Source organism: Ochotona princeps, chromosome 9 (assembly GCF_030435755.1).
Source record: "Ochotona princeps isolate mOchPri1 chromosome 9, mOchPri1.hap1, whole genome shotgun sequence".
NCBI classification, from domain to species: domain Eukaryota; kingdom Metazoa; phylum Chordata; class Mammalia; order Lagomorpha; family Ochotonidae; genus Ochotona; species Ochotona princeps.
In genome coordinates, this window is record NC_080840.1 from 43,762,595 (window position 1) to 43,775,807 (window position 13,213).

At 44.3% G+C, this 13,213-nt stretch overlaps 1 protein-coding gene across 2 annotated transcripts in view; it reads left to right on the forward strand.

Annotated features, from left to right (window-relative positions):
* The window catches only part of LYN (LYN proto-oncogene, Src family tyrosine kinase), a 125,768-nt gene that overhangs the window by 22,189 nt on the left and 90,366 nt on the right, over window positions 1-13,213 (forward strand). The gene's annotated exons all lie outside the window — the stretch shown is intronic.

Genomic DNA, 13,213 nt, shown 5'->3' on the forward strand with positions numbered 1-13,213 from the left:
ATGTCTAAGGTTTATGAAGGAGTCTTTATTAATCAAGCTTGGTGACAATAGAGCACAATAACAAATCACAAGTTCATACAGCAATCTGACCAATCACAGTCCAACCAATCACAATCCCAGAAGGAACAAATGGTCATTATCCTTAATTCCATCCATTAAGCTGAAGGCTTATGTTCCAGCTTCCCCAACAATATAAGCTATTCTAAGAGACATACAATGAATAACCTGGACACACAAAGCTGCAGACATTCACCTTTCCCTGGCTTCTCTGCCCACATTTCTATTACTGCTAGGCCTCACCTCTCCTGGAACTCCTGACAGCACACAAACCAGAAACAACCTTATGATATCCATTGTCCCATTTAAGCAGTACACAGGGACCATGCTCAGGGGGTTACCTGCCCTGGGTCAGCCAAGAGTCGAGGTGCCAGAGTAATGGAAGCACCTGGCCAGAAAGAGAGCAAGCCCCTGTTTCACAGGCCTTTTAAAGGGGCTTATGTGGGGAGTGATTACACAACAATGCAATACCGTCCCCTCTCAGTTGATAGGTGAGTCACAGGTGGACAGGAACGAATACCTAAGTGTTGTGGGCTAAGGAGTTGATCATTGCTCGTTGGGATGGGCAGGAATAGGAAATGGATTTGTAAGCTAAAACACCTAGACTAATTGGACTTGTAGTATCCTGGCTAATTTGGGATGTGGGGGGGTGGTTGAGGATGGAATTAACATTCCATTGTTGTTGGGATCCACCTTCAGGACAGAGGGTAGAGAACACAGCCAAATTTCATTTGCCCACTGTCAATGGGTGCTGGCTATCACTGGCTGCACCCCATAGCAGAATAATCAGGTAAATCGAAAGTAACATCAGACGATAAAGTCAACTTGTAGCTGAAGTCTGAGTCTGCTACCACCTGCATGGCAGATGTTGAAGAAACGATAGCTAAAAAAGCTACCTCAAAGTTAGTTACCTTGGGGAAAGGTGACACTAAGGGTGTCCGAAGGATGGTTGCTTGCATGCATCTGGGATGAATCAGAAACATGTAACATGTTGGATAGTCCCACTCACCACAACTGCGTTGTGTGGGCTGTGATGGAGAACATGGAACTTTTCTCACTGTGAAAGTTCCCGTTGAGGCTGTAGTACCCCCACATGCTGGAGGCCCGCTTTCCCTTCCCCGGAGAGCACAGCATCATCACTCCAGGAGTCGCCTATTGTTCTGGACTCCTTCAGGGCAGCCTGTGGATGAGACTGGAGTGCACAGTAGCAGCCAGGAAGTGTGGCAGAACTCCTTGGTCAGCGGTTTGGGTATTTGTGTTTTCCTTGCATGCACAGACCTTTGGGTATGCTCAGAAATGGGGTACCTTGAGTCAGAGGGCCAGGAGGGAAAGGCCACCTGTGAACTCTGACAAAAATCCCCTTTTCTCAAGTGCATGTTCACCATCTGTTAGCATTTGTATGAGAATGGAAGGACGACCACTTGTGAAACAGTATGTGAAAGTGCTTAGTTTAAAAAGCAGTGAAGCTCAATGGAGTAAGTACAGCTGGGAGGGTGGGCGTGAAAGTCCTGTGGCTGGATGCGGAAGAAATGGATAACCCTGTCCTCCTCCAGAACTATTTTCCTCCTTCTGCATCTTGAAAGCTTGCCATGCCCCTTACAAAAGAGAATGACCTGAAATGCTGCCAAGGATCCCAGGAGAAGGGAGTAGAAACTGGTCCAGCCAGCACGGGAAACCCTTCAGCAGTTCCTTATAGAATTCAGCCAGCACTCCTACATATTTATGATAGAAATATGAAAATATAATTTGTAAAAAGATACCCTGGGAACATTTCCAATGTCCATTGTCACAAGAGTGGTTCAGTGGAATGTGATAGATGCATAAAATGAGCTATTCCTAAACCCAAGAGGGGGAGGCAGGAAGAGAGAGACTGATACTGGTTGAATCTCCGGAGTTCAGCAAAATAAGTGACAGAAGAGAATTTCTATTGTATTGTTTTCATTTGTGTGAAGTTCAAGAACGGTGGTCATGGCCAGAGAGTGACAAGGGGACTGTGAAGCAACAGGAGTGCCTGTGTCTTGTTTTGTGAGCTGGTTTGTGGGTGGCTGCATCCATCAGCCCTGATCCCAGAGGGGAGCTGAGGGCTTGGTTCTGCACTGTGCTGTAGATGGTCCCAATTATCCACTGCTTTCATTAGTTTCAGTTATGTAAGGCCAATTGCATTCTGAAAATATTAGAGAATTCCAGAAATAAGCAGTTGGTAAATGTTCAATGTTATTACAGTATATTGCTATGATTGTTTTTGGTTTTTTTTAAAGATTTATTTTTTTTATTACAAAGTCAGATATACAGAGAGGAGGAGAGACAGAGAGGAAGATCTTCCGTCCGATGTTTCACTCCCCAAGTGAGTCGCAACGGGCCGGTATGCGCCAATCCAGTGCCGGGACCAGGAACCTCTTCTGGGTCTCCAACATGGGTGCAGGGTCCCAAAGCTTTGGGCCGTCCTCAACTGCTTTCCCAGGCCACAAGCAGGGAGCTGGATGGGAAGTGGAGCTGCTGGGATTAGAACCGGCGCCCATATGGGATCCTGGGGCTTTCAAGGCGAGGATTTTAGCCGCTAGGCCACGCTGCCGGGCCCCAGATTGTTTTTGTTTTATTGACTACTATTGTTACTGCCTTATTGTGCCCAGTTTATAAAGTAAACACCATCAATGGTGTGTCTGTATAGGACAAAGCAATCCATGTAGGGCTTGGTATTATCTGTGGTCTCAGGCTCCACTGAGTGTCTTTGGAAATTAACATCCCATAGGTAAGAACTACTCTGTATAAATTTTTTAATGAAGGTAAACACAATGCTTCAATTTTCGATTGTAGAATTCATACAGTATAGAACTTTCCACATTCACCATTTTCAGTTTGCCATATTTAACCAATTTTAAGCTTGCCATGTTAGCATTTAAAAATATTCTTGATATCAAGTACACCCACACAGTTCTGTAACGATCACTGCCATCCGTGTCCAGAACACTGTTTCTAAATTTTACAACTGTAAATAAAGCAAGCTAAAAATAATGGTAGACAAGGAGGTTCAATTAACCTACAACTGAGGCGTTAGGCTTGTACTTGTGGGAGGCCAGCTCTGACACTCAGACCATCTGTTTTTGGCCGTGGCTGGACGGCATGTCCAGCACACCTCTGACGCTGCACCTGCTGCGACTCAGTGTTCATGCTGATTGGCAGGTTTCTCTCATTCTTTCCAGAGCATGCAGCACTCTGAGGGCAGAGGTGGTGCTGCTCAGCCTCTTTTCTGGACATGTACTGAGTGCCATATGATCCTGATGGTACTGCTTGGCTCGTTGTGTTTCCAGGGTTTCTTTAAGAAAAAAAATGTGCCTGTATTTTGCATCTGTGAGAAGTTAAACACACTGTGAGAATTTCGAGTCCTGGAGTCAGGATCATTTGGCATTGGCATTCTTGGAATGACCTGCTTATGTTCAGCATATTGGATTTGTTCTTTTTCTTTCTTCTTGCTGGAATCAGTCTATGGGCTAGCACCCAATATGGAGATGACTGCCCTGTCTTGCAATTGTCAATCTCAACGACAGAAAGGCCTGCATGACCACCGCAGGCATTCTGTCTCAACAGCTCATGAGAGTTGAAACTAAAGTGTCCATCTTTTTTTTTTTTTTTTTAAAGAAAGCCCAGCAGTTTTCAGGAATAGGAGACAACGAAATCTTTGGGAAATGAGTAGGAGGAATCAAGAAGGACTTTTAGGTTTCCAGACATCTGTGTCCAGAACACTGTATCTAAATTTTACAACTGTAAATAAAGCAAGTGAAAAATAGTGGTAGACACGGAGGTTCAAGTAACCTACAGCTGAGGCGTTAGACTTGTGCTTGTGGGAAGCCAACTCTGACACCCAGGCCATCTCCAAGCCAAAACTAGGAGAGAGGAGTTTCATTCAGATCTCCCACATGGATAGCAGGTGCCTAAGCATGCAGGCCAAACTTTGATGCTTCTGCAGGTGCATTAGTAGGCAGCTGGATTGGAAGCGGAGTGGCAGGGACCTAAAACCATGCTCACACGCCATGCTGGTATTGCAGGTCATGGCTTTACATGCTATACCCATGCCAGTCCCTCCATCAGGCTCTTTTTACAAAGAATTTTGCTAAATAATTTCCCTTGAGATATGAATAGAAAACAAATCTGACTACACTACTTTCTTTCCTTGCAGGGGTGGAGAACATCTGGTGCCTGCAAGCAGTTTGAGGCCTGTGATGTCATTTGACCAGGCTCTGCCAAGGCAACTGCACGCAGGACTCAAAATTCAGTATACCTATAACCAGTTACTTTTTAATCTGATGCTTTTGTATGGCCTGCAAGTGATGTTATGAATATTCAGAGAGTCCCTGTCAGAATAAACGGATTCACATTTTACTGGGAGACAGAGCGTAACTTAAATTAAGTCCATGTAAGAATTACCCGTATTTGCTGTGCATGCAAATATCTACCACTCAGACACATAGAGTCTAACTCAGGGTTCTACCAAGCGCAGCACCCAAGAATCAATATTTTTCCTCAAGTCACTTTTGGGAACTGGCAAATGTGGGAAGCACTGATGTAAGCAAAAGGATGGAAACCGTGATGATTGAATATCAAATATATTAAAGGTAGCAGAAAACGAGATGTTTTTCAGCAGCTAGAGGAGCAAGAGGAGGAATCCTTTCACCTGCATTATTTTATCAATGAAATAATTTAGTAAGATATACTGAGTTCTTCTCATGGATATGACATGTGCTGAGCACTGAAGATAGTAAAAGGAATAAAGTACAAAATAAGTGCTCTGCCTGAAATCCACGAGAAGCTAGAAGAGGTATGTTATTTTGCTGGGGTTGAGGGAAGAGTTAGGATAGTTTTTACAGAGCATGTCCCAAGTAAACTGGGTCATCTGAAAGAAAAAGAATGATGTTTATGGGGTATTCAGAAAGCTAGCAGGTGGCAGGGTTAAGAGGCGATTTGAATGCTTTGGGCTGTGCAGTCCTCCAAGTGGCTGGTGTACAGGGTCTGTTGGAATAAGAGGAGCAGTTTAGGAAGCCAGGTTGATGCTAGGCTCTGTTGTCTGATCCACAAGCAGCCAGGAAATGGGAAAGATGAGCTGGGAGTTGTTTTTGGGAGGATAAACAGATCACCGAGGGATGTGCATTTGTTAGGCTGGGTCAGAGGATTTTCAGCATCGCTATGGTAAAATATGGCAGGTCCTGCAGTAAGTCCACAGGATGGGGAAGTGGATGGGGACTCCAGCACTGAATTGGAAAGGCATGGGGGCATCCTTGGTGTGTACGGAGGAACCCAGACTGCTGCTCCTAATACAGATTGTGTGAATTTGCTCCAAAACATGCTGAGATGATTCCCATACTTTCAGATGGAACTATATCAAGTGAGAAAAGAAAAAAGAGAATATTTTCGCTTGCTAATATAAGAATTGTTCCTCCAGCGCTCAGAGAAGCTCTCTGCTATGGATCTGGCTAGATCAGCTGCCAATCTGGGTCCCTGTGCGGGGACCTTCCTCTGATGCCCTCATTTCCAGGATTTGGGTGGAAATCTAGACAGCGGCTTGATTGTGCTCCTCGTATCCTTGTCTGTCAACCTTACTGTCAGCTTCCAGATGTGAGCAAATGCTCATACATTCAGATGAGCAATAAGAAAGGCAAAGGAAATTTTTATACTCTAAACTCCCTCTGCTCCTGTTTTTTTTTTTTTTTTTTTTTTTGTTACCTTGGAGGCAGGTTTCAAAGAAGTGTAGAAAAGATGGATGGTGCTAATGTGTTTGTTTCTAATGGGCTGCAGGATGCACTACACTTGAAGTCAGCTTTTGGGAGAGGGTATATAGCTTAGTGCTTAGGAAACTTGTGTACCACTTTAAGTACCTAGGTTTGATTCCAGCTCTGGTTTCGAACTCTAGTTGTTTTCTTTTTTTTTTTTTTTTTAAGATTTATTCATTTTATTACAGCCAGATATCTCAGAGGAGGAGAGACAGAGAGGAAGATCTTCCGTCCGATGTTTCACTCCCCAAGTGAGCCGCAACGGGCTGGTACGCGCCAATCCGATGCCGGGACCAGGAACCTCTTCCGGGTCTCCCACGCGGGTGCAGGGTCCCAATGCATTGGGCCGTCCTCAACTGCTTTCCCAGGCCACAAGCAGGGAGCTGGATGGGAAGTGGAGCTGCCTGGATCAGCACCGGCGCCCATATGGGATCCCGGGGCTTTCAAGGGGAGGACTTTTAGCCGCTAGGTCACGCTGCCGGGCCCCTCTAGTTGTTTTCTAATGCAGTTCTTAGGAGACAGTGGGGATGGCTCAAAGTGTTGGGGTCCTTGACTCCCATGTGCATTCCCGCCTCTGCCCCTGGCCGAGCCCTGACCATTGTAGGCATTTAGGGAGTGAACCAAAGGATCAGAGTCCTTTCTGTCCATCCCTCTGTCATTCAAATGGATGATATTTTATAAAGTCATCTGTTTAATGTGCCTAAGGTCTCACCTACATCGAATTAGGATAATTCAATTATTCTATGTAGACTAGGAGAGTACAAATGGTTTCATTAATTAGATGACAAAGCTAACGTTTTAGGATAATTATCTTATTAACCATGGATCAGCAACTGTGACTGTACTCTGAAGCTTCATCTTTGATCTGTTCTTCCTTTTGAAAATCAGTCTTCTTATCGCAGTCTCCATCTTACTGTGCTGCAGCTGCCCTAGCTTGCATTCATTATGCTGCCTGCCTTTTGTAGCCTGTCGTTTAGGTTCCTAGCCTCATGTTTTGTGAGCACACATGCTGAAATTCCACATATCGTCAAACCTTTGCTGTCAGGATGAATCATGTTAACCACAATTTGTTTGATATAGTTTATTAAGTCTGAAATTTTGGAAAATAGCTACTTCTGTGCATTCAGAACCAACCTACAGAGGCATATTGGAGAGCCAAAGACCTTGGTGGCTGGAGTTGTGTGTTGCTCATATCATGGGACCGTAGCAGGCACAGTCTCCAGAAAGGCACTGCGAGAGCACTTGTAATATTTCCCTCAGGGATGTCTGTACCATCTGTTGCCTTCTTCAACGTACATCAAGTGTATTCCATAATTTCTCCTCCTTATTCCTGTTGGCCTTCATCCATTTTCACTCCTGTGATCCTGTTGCTCTTTGCCAACAGCTCGACTCACCCACTGGGATGGCCCCTCCCTGTTAGTGTCTGCCATTTACTTGTTGGAGTGGGTGGCAGTGGATATGATCTTCATTTCCACTGGGCAGCTTAATCTGTGGCCTGCTGTGTTTTTCTTGATGCTTATCATATCATACATGTTCAAGGTCATGTGGTACTCACTCAAGAACCCACTTCCAGGGGGAGAATTCATAGTAGGAGTTACGCCCTGTTTGGGGCATCCACACTGGAGTGTCTGGTTTTGAATTCCTGCTCCGCACTCAATCCAGCTTCCTGTTAATACACAACCTGGTGTACTTGAATCCCTAGACCAAGGTGGAGTTCCTAGCTGATGGCTTTTGGCCTGCCTTGCTCCCTGCTGTTGCTATCCAGGAAGTGATTACTCTAGGAGTGAACTGGTGCACAGAATATCTCTCTTTTCTATCTGAAGGTATTTCTAGATAGAGATGATGATCTCTCAAGTAAAAGAATGAATGCTCAGTAAGCACTTTCTTACTGTACATCATAGTCTCTAAGATGTGACTATTTTTATATCCTAATGTCTTTGAACTCAGAGCCAATGACACTTCAATATTGTAAAGACTAACCATTATTTTTCTTTATTAAAACTGGTCCATAAAATAATGCTATAGTAACACTGGTCTCTTAGGTTCAGTAAATATAGAGTATATCAGTCTGATAATTCACCCTTATAATAAATTATCTCCTAGATTATTCTCATTTGTAAGCTAATTCTTCAGAAAAAAAATCATACTGAATTGATCAATGGATTAAAAAAAAAGTACTGTTTTATTGGCTTTAAAGACACATTTTGTTTTGTGAGGGTAGAAAATTGAAGAGAAACCGTGGGTATGTTCAGTATTAACGTACCTTTGCTGGAATTCAGTCAGAGCTGATGAGGTTACGTTTCCCATCATACATTCTTCACCAGTCCCATTCTCTAACTTAAAAGCAGGCTACATCATTGGTTTCTGAACTTTGTCAGATGACTTTGGGTGACTGTAAAGGATGAAGCCTTGTTTCCAGGAGCAGTGCAGTCAGGGAGGGCGAGTGCTGATGTGGACCACAACAGCAAGGAGGATGCGTGTTTACCTCTCCAGAGGCCATGAAGATTGTGACGTGAGCACAATTGTTCTGGATGAGCATCCTGTCTTTGATTATGATCCCTGATGGCCAGATGTGAAGGAAGAGATAAATCCCTCGTCGTGTTTTGCCTTGTGCAATGCCTCTTCCCTTACCCCATGTGAGGAAGGAGAGAGCAGGCTGACCTCTCTCTGGCTGCCTTCTAGAAGTGTGTGGGAATGGGCATGGTGCTCCCAAGCCAATGAAGGCCATGTGTGTCCCATCAGAATGAAAACTGAAACCCCAGATCTCTGTTCATTTGTATTGATGATTGAGGTTCATGGAAAATTATTATTATTTTAAAATTACTCCTTAACAGTTCTTTCGTAAATTGTATTTTATTTTTTATTACTTGGAAGGCAGAAGCTAGGAGAGATTGAGACAGAGAGAGAGTGCGCCATCTTCCATCTTGAGGGTCAGGGAGGAAAGGGTATGCTAATGAGCTGTGACTGGGACTACCAGGAAGGAAAGGAGAGTTCCCTGAATGTTCACGCACTGGTGCCTCCATAAAAAGGACGTCTGATGAACCCAGCACCTGCTCATGGTGTCTCCTGAGGATCTTCCAGTGTCTGCTTCACACAACTCCCCAGAACTTGAGACTGAAGGATGGCTGTTTTGCCTGACCCATATGTGTGACCACTGGGGAGAAACTGCAACCGCAGAGAAAGTGCAGGGGTGTGAGTGGGGCACTCAGTGCTGGGGACCGCAGTAGATCCCTCAAGTCTCCTGACTGAAAGGGTCCAGATTTGGCAAACATAAGGGTGCTTGAAAAGCTTCATGGAAAATGTATTTAAAGTGGCATAAAACATGTTTTGAAATTGTTGTATAGTTTTTTTTTCACACTGTTTTCCATGAACTTTCTGAGGATCTCTTGAAACCTTGCTTAGCTGACACACTGTGTTAATAAAGCTCTTTGGGTAACTAAGGAAACCTCCTGGTGTTTGTCTCTGCAGAAGTGGGGAGTTTATTGGAAGGAAGTTGAGATGTTGCACAAAGTTGAAGGAAGAACTGACCCAACAAGCAGCCATGGGAAGGAACCAGGGTGGTGTGGGCTGGACAGAGACCTCAGCTGAGAGTACTCACCGCTCTGTCTCTGATCCAAACGGGAAAGTGCATAAGACTGCTTCCCTGCACAGAGGCGCAGCGAAAGCCAGACAGTCTGAGACTCCCTGCTTCCTCTCCTGCTGTCTTGTTTCTCTTGTCTTTGTTGCATCTCTCAACACGAAAAGTTTGTATTTATTTGTTCTTCTGTAAGCTAACTAGCAGAAATCGTGATTTAATAATCCTGGGGTTGAAGCTAGAGCAGGTCTAGCTGCCTTACAAGTTCACATGTTGTTCTACTGTGCAGCCAAGGTGAAAATCATTGCCTTCTGCTGTGGAAAGCAAATACAGAACATGCTGTTACAGCCAGTGCAGTTTTAAATGAGTTTAAAAGGACAGATGTAGGAAGGATTGTTAAAGAACCCTAAGACTTTTGTGATGTTGATTAGAAAGCACCCCCAGCCTGAGCACTTGCTAGGTTCCCAGGCTGTCATCTCTTGATCTTTCCTGAGATCTTGGTGGTGGTCAGCAGCCTCTTCATATCCAAAAGGAATCAGCTAATGCCAAAAGGCTCAGTACCTCTCAAGGTCAAACTCAGCCTTTGTCCACACTGTTCTTTGGCAAACAAAACCATCAGGCCAGCTGACTGTGCTGGGGATTCTTACCCATTCCTGGCTCAGGGCACCTATGAATGGCTGTGCACAGGCCCCCCGGCATGGATTCTCCACCTGCGATGGAGGCGAGAACCAGGGGGGTGAACTCCAGACAAATGATGCCAACCAGTCACTCTCAGCAGGACGTTGCTGCTCAAAGTTGGGGTTGCTTTCCTAAGGGTGAACATTCTAACGGAAGCAATAGGCGAGAAAGGCAGAGCTGGCTGTGCCTTCAGGGCTAATTAGAGGAAAGCTTAATAATGTAGGCGTGTCAGAGTGCAAAACTAACAATTGATTTAAAAGAAGAGAGAGAGAAGAGGCAGAGGAGGGGAAAATGAAATTTTGACTTTTCAGACGTGTTGACACTTTGGGAGTTCAAGTGAAAAAATGAGCAATGTGTAACAGACAAGATCTGGAAATATAGTGCTACTGTGAAAACAGCGGGCAAGGAAAGCAGGCTGGCCATCCTCCCCTCTGTTTGGTGATGTGGAAATGGACTGAGTTTCATACTGAGAGGAAGGCAGGGGGAGGGACCACAGGCCACAGCTAGGACCTAAAGAAAGAATCTGTAATCCTTTTGGGCTTAACCATTAGGCAAATGTAGCTTCCTGGTTTCAGAAAGAGAAAACACACTCACTCAAAGAAAAACTCAGGCTCGTGGGAACAAGTCATTTCCCCCTTCTGGGGCTGCTTTAAAACCCTGCTCTTTCCATACTGAGGCCAAGGCCTGTCCTGCCCAGCATGAGGCTGGCTGCAGAGGCATCCGATGGGCCGCAGGGTGCCTTGGAGGCAGAACTGTGGATCTTCACATACTGGCTGGAATTGAAGGTTTACAAAAAGACTGAGAGGCGGCCCCGGGCCCTCTCTATTCACCTGGGAAAATGGGGCGCCTGCATGGCTGTGTCTGATGTGTGTCCCCGCTCTTACCTTCTTTGTCTCAACTTCCAATATGCCTTGAGCCTGAAAGGTTGAATTCTTCATTTCTTCGCTTACCTAGTGTGAAAGTTCTTGGAGACAAAAGTCAAAGTCCAGTGAGAAGGAAGAAAATCTACAAATATGGAACTCCTTTTCCTGGCCGTTGTGTTGGGGACAGAAAAACAATGTGGGGAGGCCATGGAGAGTCGAAGAGAGATCAGTCACTGGGAACACGTAACTAATGACAGGGAAAATGATGAGAGGGCTAGACTCGAAGTGCAGATGGCAGGTGCATCAGGGTCCTAGCGGCACTGCAGAACAGTAGCACTTCATTTGCTAACAGTACTAAGACTCCTAAAGCTTCCTAAGCATATTTTATCCGGCAATTTTGTTTGTGCAAAAGCTCACGTGATTCTTTTCTTCTCCGTTAATGTCCCTCTAATCTGGCTTTTCCTTGTTTCAGGGTGGGGATGTGGGAGGTAGCATGTTGTTTACTTGCTCTGGGTAAAGCATTTAACATCTGCTATTTCATTTCATCCTCCCAGTAACCCTTGAGGAAGGAGTATTGTCTACATTTTATGTATGAGGAAGTTAAAGTTAAGTAACTGGCTGATGTTTACATGGCTGCTAATGTGGAGAGTTGGCTTGTACCCAATCTCCCCATTCCGAAATCCTCCACTACGTTTCTTCAGGAAAAGCATCTTTTTTTTTAAAGTGACAGATTAAGTCCCAATTCTTTTACTGATCATAGATGTTCAGTCAGTTGCGGCAGTATTTTTGTTTGTTTGCTCATTTACATAGTCCAGATATGTCCAAAGCGAAACAATTTTGGTAATTAAGAGTTATTGATCGTCTGCTGTAAACAAAATTGATTTTGAATAGTAAAAATAATGTGCTGACGACCACAAAATACAGCCCAAAGCTCTGGGTTTACTTTAATTCCACAAAAGGTGCTCTGTTGCTGACTTGGTAACTGGGTAGGTGTCTTGTGGGTGAGGGGACTTTGAGAAGTGTGTAGGAAATGGAATTAAAAATCAATATTTTGGTGCAAAAAAATTTGCACATAAGAGTGGTCTTCAAAAATTCATAGGAAATGTATTTTAGGAAAACTATGGATGAATTTCAAAGTTGTTTGCATCAACATGAATCAATCCTTTTTATTATTATTTTATGATACAATTCCATAGGCTCTGGGTTTCCCCTTACTCCCTTCCCAAGTTCCCTTCCCTGCCCCCCGCACTGATTTCCCCATTGTGATTACAAAAGTACAGTCTTTCCTACGCAATCATGACTCTGTCATTCTGCTCTTTAAGTGTATCTTGACATTGAAGGTATGGACAATGGCAGTGAGTTCAGCAGCCTATTGATGAATCAATCCTTTAATTCAGTTTCCATAACTGTTTCCATAAAATAAGATTTTGGAGGCCTGGCATTGTGGTGCAGTAGGCTAAGACTCTGCCTGCAGCACCACCAACCTACAAGGTCACTGGTTTGAGCTCCAACAGCTCCATTTACAATCTAACTTCTTGCTTATGACCAAGGAAGGCAGTGGAGGATGACCCAAGTCTTTAGGACCCTGCAATCATATGGGAGAACCAGGAAGTCTCCCGGAATCAGGTTGGCCCAGCTCCAGCTATTGCAAACATTTGGGTAATAAGCTAGTAGAAGATTCTCTCTCTTGCTCTCTATCCCCCTTCTCTTTCTGTCTCTCCTTCTCTCTATATAATTCTGCTTTTAAAACGTTTTAAAAAAATTAAATAAACAAAAAATAAGATTTTGATATTTGTTTTGAGAGGCAGAGAGGAAAGATGGAAAAAGAAGTCTCACTCATTGGCTCACTACTCAAATTCCTGTAATAGCGGGCGCTGGGTTAGGACCAAAGCCAGGGGCTACGACAAAATCTCAGTCTTCCATGTGGGAGGCGGGAGCCCAGTTCTTTTCGCCATCACAGCTATCTTCCAAAGTCTGTATTAGTAGCAAGCTAAAATAAAGAGCTGAAGCTGGTAATCAAACCCAGGCTGTACCCGAAGTGAGATACGGGCATCTTGACCCGCATCTTAATTGCTGGATTAACACCTCATAAACGCTCCATGAGGTGTGTTTTTGTTTGTTTGCTTCTTTGTTTTGTTTTTTCTAAGTACATTTGTACATCTTAAGTGGGAACAAATTGGGAACTAACACCTATCAACCGTCTGTTAGGAACGTGGAACAGACTGTGGCAACTAAAAATAATGAGTTCTACTTACAGACTTGCTGTTAACCACAAAATA